The following is a 9,503-nucleotide window of genomic DNA, read 5'->3' as shown; positions in this document are numbered from 1 at the left end:
TAGAGGGCTGAATCTCAGTGGATCGTGGCAGCAAGGCCACTCTGCCACTTACAATACCCCATCGCTTATTTAAGTTGTCTGCAAAAGATTCTTCTCGTCGACTAGTTGAAATTAATATCCAAGGAGTGCAAGAGCACCCCTACTGCGGGTCACTATGCAGCCAGAGAGAGATATGGGCCACATCTAGAGTAGATTCTGACTTAGAGGCGTTCAGTCATAATCTAACACACGGTAGCTTCGCGCCACTGGCTTTTCAACCAAGTGCGATGATCAAATGTGTGAATCAATGGTTCCTCTTGTACTAAGTTGAATTACTATCATGGCGCGGATCATCAGTAGGGTAAAACTAACCTGTCTCACGATAGTCTAAACCCAGCTCATATTCCCTATTGGTGGGTGAACAATCCAACACTTGGTGAATTCTGCTTCACAATGATCCTACCGCAGGTTCACCTACAGTAACCTTGTTACAACTTCTCCTTCCTCTAAATGATAAGGTTCAGTGAACTTCTTGCGATATCACTGACAGGAACCATCGTCATCATCGCGATCCGAACACTTCATCGAATCATTCAATCGGTAGGAGTGATGGGTGGTGTGTACAAAGGGTAGGGACGTAGTCAACGTGAGCTAATGACTCGTGCTTACTAGGAATTCCTTGTTGAAGATCAATAATTGCAATGGTCTATCCCCATCAAGATGCAATTTGGCAAGATTTCCCAAACCTTTCGAGCTAGGGAGAGAAACTTGTTGGTTGCATCAGTGTAGCGTGCATGCGGCCCAGAATATCTAAGGGCATCATAGACCTGTTATTGCCTCAAACTTCCATGGCCTAGGAGGCCATAGTCCCTCTAAGAAGCTGGTCGTGAAGGGGAACCTTCATGTAGCTAGTTAGCGAGCTAAGGTCTCATTCGTTAACGAAATTAACCAGACAAATCGCTCCACCAACTAAGAACAGCCATGCACCACCACCCATAGAATCAAGAAAGATCTCTCAATCTGTCAATCCTTACTATGTATGGACCTAGTAAGTTTCCTCGTGTTGAGTCAAATTAAGCTGCAGGCTCCACTCCTAGTTGTGCCCTTCCGTCAATTCCTTTAAGTTTCAGCCTTGTGACCATACTCCCCCCGGAACCCAAACACTTTGATTTCTCAGAAGGTGCTAGCAGAGTCCTTAGAGCAACATCCGCTGATCCCTGGTTAGCATCATTTATGGTTGAGACTAGGACGGTATCTGATCGTCTTCAAGCCCCCAACTTTTGTTCTTGATTAATGAAAACATCCTTGGCAAATGCTTTTGCAGTGGTTCATCTTCCATAAATCCAAGAATTTCACCTCTGACAATGAAATACGAATGCCCCTGACAGTCCCAATTAATCATTACTCCGGTCTCGAAGGCCAACGGAATAGGACCAGACTCCTATCGCGTTATTCCATGCTAATGTATTCAGAGCATAGGCTTGCTTTGAGCACTCTAATTTTTTCAAAGTAATGGTGCCAGAACTGCAACCTAGCCAATTAAGGCCAGGAACATGCCGTCGGCAGAAGGGACATGAGGGCCAGTGCACACCTAGAAGGCGGACCGACCGTGATGACCCAAGGTCCAACTATGAGCTTTTTTACTGCAACAACTTAAATATATGCTATTGGAGCTGGAATTACCACAGCTGCTAGCACCAGACTTGCCCTCCAATGGATCCTCATTAAGGGATTTAGATTGTACTCATTCCAATTACCAGACTCAATGAGCCCAGTATGGTTATTTATTGTCACTACCTCCCTGTGTCAGGATTGGGTAATTTGCGCACCTGCTGCCTTCCTTGGATGTGGTAGCCATTTCTTAGGCTCACTCTCTGGAATCAAACCCTAATTCTCCATCACCCGTCACCACCATGGTAGGCCTCTATCCTAAGATCAAAATTTGATAGGGCAGAAATTTGAATGTAGCATCGCTAGTAAAAAGGTCGTGTGATCCGTTGAGTTATCATAAATCACTGGAATAGCAGGCGAGCCCATGTCGGCCTTTTATCTAATAAATGCATCCCTTCTGAGAGTTAGGATTTGGTGCACGTATTAGCTCTAGAATTACTATGATTATCTGAGTAGCAAAGTACCATCAAAGAAACTATAACTGATTTAATGAGCCATCCGCAATTTCACAGTCTAAAATAGTTCATACTTAGACATGCATGGCTTAATCTTTGAGACAAGCATATGAGCCTCAACCGGAGAGGACCGAATAGGGAGCCTTGATTCACAGGCACCTAGGAAGAACATCCCATACAAAACCCTTTACCCTCGAACTTGCTGTCTCCACTACTCAGAAAGAAGCCTCGAGTCTGTACGAGATGCACTGCGCACGTAGCCACCTCAATTGTAAGGCCACTCAAAGACGTCCATTTCCCAGGCATATGCCTCCTACACGCCTGTTGAGGTGCACCCGCACAGAAAAAATCCTTCTCAATCACAACAAACATTTTCCCATGACGAAGAGTTGGTTGCCAAAGTGCCAACGGAGACCACTGTGCTGAAGGGTGAAGGGCCGTGCGAGTCGAAAACATGGCTAGTTATGCGATTGGCGGGGGCAGCACCGTGCACATGACCACCTCAATTATAAGGCCGCTCAAGGGCATTGTGTATAACAACACCCCCTCTGCAAATTTATAGGTGATGAGAGCCTTCCTGCATACACGGACATGTCTAACCTCTGGAAAATATCTCCTTTCCCAGCACAGCCTTGCTAACCGTTCCCCGTGACACATGATCTGCCAGCGCAAGTACAAACAAGTTCCTACAGGTGAACACTCACACTAGCGTTGTCGGACAAGCTTCAATCTCATGCACATGCACATACCAAAGAACTGCACTGTGAGGGAACCACCCGTGAGCACCCACATCTCAGGAAAAAGCATTCGTGCGATTTCTTCCCCTAGACAGACATGTTGGGCCTGCACTTGTCGGAGCATTGCAAAGACGAGCACTCTGGTTTGCAGGAGCCTGAGAAGAACATCTCGTGCAAAACCTGTTGCCCCAAAATGATCGAATCACAAATGCTCATAGTAGAGTCATAATGTAAAGATGTACACCACGCACACAACCAAGTAAGGACACTCAGAGACATCCATTTCCTAGGCATATGCCCCCTACACACTTTTTGGTGCACCCCGTACAAATGGCCATACTTCAACAAGCCCTCCCAGAACTTTACATCTGAAGAGAGATGAAACACCTTGGGCTTTTTGTCCACACAATGCAAACACGGAATGCTCTCTTTAGGGGGGAGCTGAAGAAGAGTATCTCCCACAGAACCCATGAGCCGTAGCTGTTCGAATCGCACAGGGCAGGACAGGGCATGGAGAGTTTTCGCATCCAACAAAAAATTATCGGTAATACTCTACACTTCTACTGGCCCGAACCACAAAGGCTATCATGATAGTGCCATGCACTTCTGTAGGATGAGACAGTGAAAAGGTGAGCACGCACCGAGAATGCACTAGCGAATAAATTATGTGGCAACCAAACCTTTCACCGGCCCCCCTCTCAATCCCAAGGCTCTACCAATCGGCAAAAACTTAGGGTGGAGAGTGGACCCTTGATGATATTAGGGACATTGAGCAACACACCCGTGCAACCATCTCTTTCCTTCTTGTTGTCCGGGCAGGATAAAAATGCAATGATAGAATGTGCCAATGAGACGGAGCCCTTGGCTAAAAGATTAAACTCCATACACACTCAGCAACAAGCACATCTTAGAATCGAACACCAAATGTGCAGTGTGTTGTAAGCCATGCAGACACCTACATATAGGGTATATCCAACAAAACAAAGCAACAAGTACTTCCCACCAGCTCTACCATTGTGATTACCGAATGGGATATACTCACCGCCACAGATTAATGACTATCATTACCATCTCAAAATAGATACAAGCACAACAAGCTTCATCCGATCAACTAGATGAATTTCACCTTGAAGGGGCACAATCCAAAAGTTTCAGAGGTCATCTCCTGGAACTCTCAAGAACAAGGCCCATCTTACATGCAAACTCTACTACTGCGCAAACATAGGTTACAATTAAAGAGAAATTGCAAGTCCGTCACAATGGCCTGAGGCCAATGCTTCGACTAAGTCAATTTTCTCTTGGAATCACCATGCCGCCATTCACAGAGAGATCTCCCCATTCACTTGTGACACGATGCACAATCCAAGTGCTAGATGTGAGCTCGCCCTTGAAAAGCCACTTTCAAAGGCATCCCCCAATGACACATTGGAATGACAACCGCTTTCGAACCATTTCCCAATGTTGTGCCGATCGAGTTGGGACAGAGGCCATGGAGGTACTAGATGATGGCTCCCATTTTAGATCAAGTTTTAAAATCACCAAGAAGATGCAGTGAGGGCTGGCAACCACTGCCAAACCTTTTTCTGAAATTGTGCCAGCTAAGTGACAAGAAAACATGATCTAAAGGAGAGTCCAAGAATAGCACCCTCGAGGGTGGGCTTCATGTCCCTCTAATTGATTCAACATCGGCATCCAACATTTCAAAATTTGACATATCCATCTGCCCTGACAGTGGCATTGAATCAATGAGCTAGGCACGGGAGAGGCTCGTGGCAACCACCTCTCCAATTGTAGCCGTGATAGGCATGCAAAATTTTTTTCTAGAGCGCCAAGAACCCACATCATGGCTAGAGACAAGGGCTCGCCATTAAATCAACTTCAAAATCGCAGACTAAACGCGGTGTAGAATGGCAACCGCTGCCAAGTCTCTTCTATAATTGCGTCGGTCGAGTGATCGAAGAAGGTGATCTAAGAGAGGGTCCAAGCATAGGCATTCGTTGGGGGATTTGCACCGATGGCAAAAATTTATGCAATACCCGAGCAGCACCAGACGGAGGTGCTAGACGAGGGCTCCCATTTTAGATCGAGTTTTAAAATCACCAAGAAGACGCGGTGAGGGCTGGCAACCACTGCTAAAACCTTTTTCCAAAATTGCGCTGGCTGAGTGAAAAGAAAAAATGATCTAAAGGAGAGTCTAGGAATAGCACCCTCGAGGGTGGGCTTCATACCCCTCTAATTGATTCAACATCGGTGTCCACCATTTCGAAACATGACATATCCATCTGCCCTAACAGTGGCATTGAATTAATGAGGGGGTCACGGGAGAGGCTCGCGGCAACCACCTCTCCCATCGTAGCCATGATAGTCATGCAAAAAATTTTGCTAGAGCACCAAGCACCCATCTCATGCCTAGAGACAAGGGCTCACCATTAGATCAACTTCGAAATTGCAGAATAGACGCGGTGTAGAATGGCAACCATTGCCAAGTCTCTTTCGTAATTGCATCGGTTGAGTGATCGAAGAAGGTGATCTAAGAGAGGGTCCAAGCGTAGGCATTCGTTGGGGGATTCATGCCGATGGCATAAATTTATGCAATACCTAAGCAACATTGGATGAAGGTGCTAGACGAGGGCTCCTATTTTAGATGGAATTTTAAAATCACCAAGTAGACGCGGTGAGGGCTGGCAACCACTGCCAAACCTTTTTTCGAAATTGCGCCAGCTGAGTGACAAGAAAACATGATCTAAAGGAGATTCCAGGAATAGCACCCTCAAGGGTGGGCTTCATACCCCTCTAATTGATTCAACGTCGACGTCCACCATTTCAAAATTTGACATATCCATCCGCCCTGACAGTGGCATTGAATCAATGAGGGGGGCACGAGAGAGGCTCACAGAAACCACCTCTCCCATTGTAGCTGCGATAGGCATGCAAAAATTTTTGCTAGAGTGCCAAAGCACCCACCTCATGGCTATAGATAAGGGCTCGCCATTAGATCAACTTCAAAATCACAGAACAGACGCGGTGTAGAATGGCAACCACTACCAAGTCTCTTCCGTAATTGCATCGGTCGAGTGATCAAAGAAGGTGATCTAAGAGAGGGTCCAAGCGTAGGCATTCGTTGGGGGCTTCATGTCGATGGCATAAATTTATGCAATACCCGAACAACACCGGACGGAGGTGCTAGACGAGGGCTCCTATTTTAGATCGAGTTTTAAAATCACCAAGTAGACGCAGTGAGGGCTGGCAATTGCTGCCAAACCTTTTTCCAAAACTGCACCAGCTAAGTGACAACAAAACATGATCTAAAGGAGAGTCCAGGTATAGCACCCACAAGGGTGGTCTTCATGCCCCTCTAATTGATTCAACGTCAATGTCCACTATTTCAAAATCTGACATATCCATCCGCCCTAACAGCGGGGTTGAATCAATGAGGGGAGCACGGGAGAGGCTCGTGGCAACCACCTCTCCCATTGTAGCTGCGATAGTCATGCAAAAAACTTTGCTAGAGTGCCAAGCACCCACCTAATGGCTAGAGACAAGGGCTCGCCATTAGATCAACTTCAAAATCCTAGAACAGACGCGGTGTAGAATGGAAACCGCTGCCAAGTCTCTTCCGTAATTGCGTTGGTCGAGTGATCAAAAAAGGTGATCTAAGAGAGGGTCCAAGCATAGGCATTCGTTGGGGTATTCGTGCCAATGGAAAAAATTTATGCAATACACGAGCAACACTAGACAGAGGTGCTAGACGAGGGCTCCCATTTTAGATCAAGTTTTAAAATCACCAAGAAGATGCGGTGAGGGCTGGCAATCACTGCGAAACCTTTTTCCAAAATTGTGCCAGCTGAGTGACAAGAAAACATGATCTAAAGGAGAGTCCAAGAATAGCACCCTCGAGGGTGGGCTTCATGCCCCTCTAATTGATTCAACATTGGCATCCACCATTTCAAAATCTGACATATCCATCTGCCCTGATAGCGGCATTGAATCAATGAGCTGGGCACGGGAGAAGCTCACGGTAACCACCTCTCCCATTGTAGCCATGATAGGCATGCAAAAAATTTTGCTAGAGTGCCAAGCACCCACCTCATGGCTATAGACAAGGGCTCGCCATTAGATTAACTTCGAAATCACAGAACGGACGCGGTGTAGAATGGCAACTGCTGCCAAGTCTCTTCCATAATTGCGTCGGTCAAGTGATCGAAGAAGGTGATCTAAGAGAGGTTCCAAGAATCTAGGCATTCATTGGGGGATTCGCGCCGATGGCATAAATTTATGCAATACCCGAGCAACACCGGACGAAGGTTCTAGACGAGGGCTCCCATTTTAGATCAAGTTTTTAAATCACCAAGTAGACGCAGTGAGGGCTAGCAACTGCTGCCAAACCTTTTTCTGAAATTACGCCAGCTGAGTGACAAGAAAACATGATCTAAAGGAGAGACCAGGAATAGCACCCTCGAGGGTGGGCTTCATGCCCCTCTAATTGATTCAATGTCCGTGTCCACCATTTCAAAATCTAACATATCCATCCACCCTAACAGCGGCGTTGAATCAATGAGGGGGGCACTGGAGAGGCTCGCGGCAACCACCTCTCCCATTGTAGCCACGATAGGCATGCAAAAAATTTTCCTAGAGTGCCAAGCACCCACCTCATGGCTAGAGACAAGTGCTCGCCATTAGATCAACTTTGAAATTGCTGAGAAGACGCGCTATAGAATGGAAACCGCTACCAAGTCTCTTCCGTAGTTGCGTCGGTCGAGTGATCGAAGAAGGTGATCTAAGAGAGGGTCCAAGCGTAGGCATTTGTTGGGGGATTCGCACCAATGGCATAAATTTATGCAATACCCAAGAACCACCAGATGGACGTGCTAGATGAGAGCTCCCATTTTAGATCGAGTTTTAAAATCACCAAGTAGATGCGGTGAGGAATAGCACATCCAAGGTGGGCTTCATGCCCCTCTAATTGATTCAACGTCGGTGTCCACCATTTCAATATCTAACATATCCATCCGCCTTAACACCTGCATTGAATCGATGAGAGGGGCACGAGAGAGGCTCGTGGCAACCACCTCTCCTATATAAGCTATTAGTGCGAGGCTCGCTCTGCATTAGAAATTAGCGAACACAGAGACAACTACCTTAAAAATCCAAATCCTTGAAAATTCTGACCAAACAGCCATTCATGACCCAATTTTTTATTTTGTCGGCAGAGGAGCAAAAGATTGTCATCGGTTAGGAGATGTGAGTTCATGGAGCCAAGGGACTGAAATGGTCATCGAGCTCATCCAATCAACTAAATGAATTTCACCTTGAAGGGGCCCAATCCAAAAGTTCCAGAGGTCATCTCCTGGAACTATCAAGAACAAAGGCCAATCTTACATGCAAACTCTGCTACTGCGCAAACACAGGTTGCAATTATAGAGAAATTGCAAGGCCGTCACAATGGCCTGAGGCCAATTCTCCGACTACTAAGTCAATTTTCTCTTGCAATCACCATGCTTCCGTTCATAGAGAGATCTCCCTATCCACTTGTGACAATGCACAATCCAACTGCTAGATGCGAGCTCGCCCTTGAAAGGCCGCATTCCAAGACATCAAAATGAGACATTGGAATGACAACCACTCTCGATCCATTCCCAATGTTGTGCCGATTGAGTCGGCATAGAGAAGATCTTAGGGAGCTCCCGCATAGCAATCGGGAAGTGCTTTCATACCCTTCTCTCACAAAAACCAATGTTAGCTGAACAAATTTAGAATCCAAGGCTCGTATCCATCGATATTGTCGGCACTGGGTCAATATTCAAAGGCCACAGAGAGGTTCCGATGAGAGAAGCTCCCCTGCTCGCTTGCACAAACATCCCCAAATGCTAGACGCAAGCTCCCGCCCTTAGCATTGCTCTCTAGATCACCACAATGACACATTGGAACGACAACCGCTGTCGAACAACTCACAAATTTGTGCCAATGAAGTGAGAAAGAAGAGCCAGATCGGGTCGACGAAAATGGCTAAGCCAGATCGGGTCGGCGAGAATGGTTCGCCCAGATCGGGTCGACTAGCATGGCTCAGCCACCATTTTTGGCCAAGAGCTTTCGATATTAAAGCTCGCATGTAGCCGCGATAAGTACACCATGAGAAATTGCTAGAGCGCCGAGCACCCATAGAAAATTGCCATTATACCAAGCAATGCCAGAGTGCTAGACAAGGGCTCACATTTAGATCAAGTTTTAAAATCACCAAAAAGACACGCCATGGATCGGCAACTGCTGCCTCACCTTTTCAAAAATTGAGTCATCGAAAAACATGATCTAAAGGAGACCCGAGGAAAAGCACTAAGATCACTTCATGCCCCTTTCATTGATTCAACATCAGCATACACTGTTTGAAAACCCAACAATCCTATCAGCCTAGACACCAATGTTGAATCAATGAAAGGGGCATGGGAGAGGCTCGCGGCAATAGCCTCTCCTATATAAGCTATTAGTGTGAGGCTCACTCCGCATTAGAAATCTGTGATAGCACAGACAACTCCCTTAAAAATCCAATTCAATGAAAAATGTGACCAAACAGCCATCCACGACACCGTTTTTGGAGCTCGGCCAGATCGGGTTGGCCAGAACAGCTCGCCCAGATTGGGTCAGCTAGAATGGCTCACCCAGATCG

General features: G+C 46.5%; 1 non-coding gene across 1 annotated transcript; it reads right to left on the bottom strand.

Moving 5' to 3' along the window:
• Positions 1-430: 430 nt before the first annotated feature.
• On the bottom strand, positions 431-2,242 carry LOC149578972 (18S ribosomal RNA). The gene has a single exon (XR_016357618.1). It is a non-coding gene; the product is annotated as an 18S ribosomal RNA (ribosomal RNA).
• Positions 2,243-9,503: the final 7,261 nt, after the last annotated feature.

The sequence above is a fragment of the Cupressus sempervirens genome, chromosome 1 (genome assembly GCF_028749045.1).
Source record: "Cupressus sempervirens isolate cs-2001-9-10 chromosome 1, ASM2874904v1, whole genome shotgun sequence".
NCBI lineage: Eukaryota > Viridiplantae > Streptophyta > Pinopsida > Cupressales > Cupressaceae > Cupressus > Cupressus sempervirens.
The sequence above is the reverse complement of the archived record's forward strand: the minus strand, read 5'-3'. Positions and strand labels throughout refer to the sequence as shown.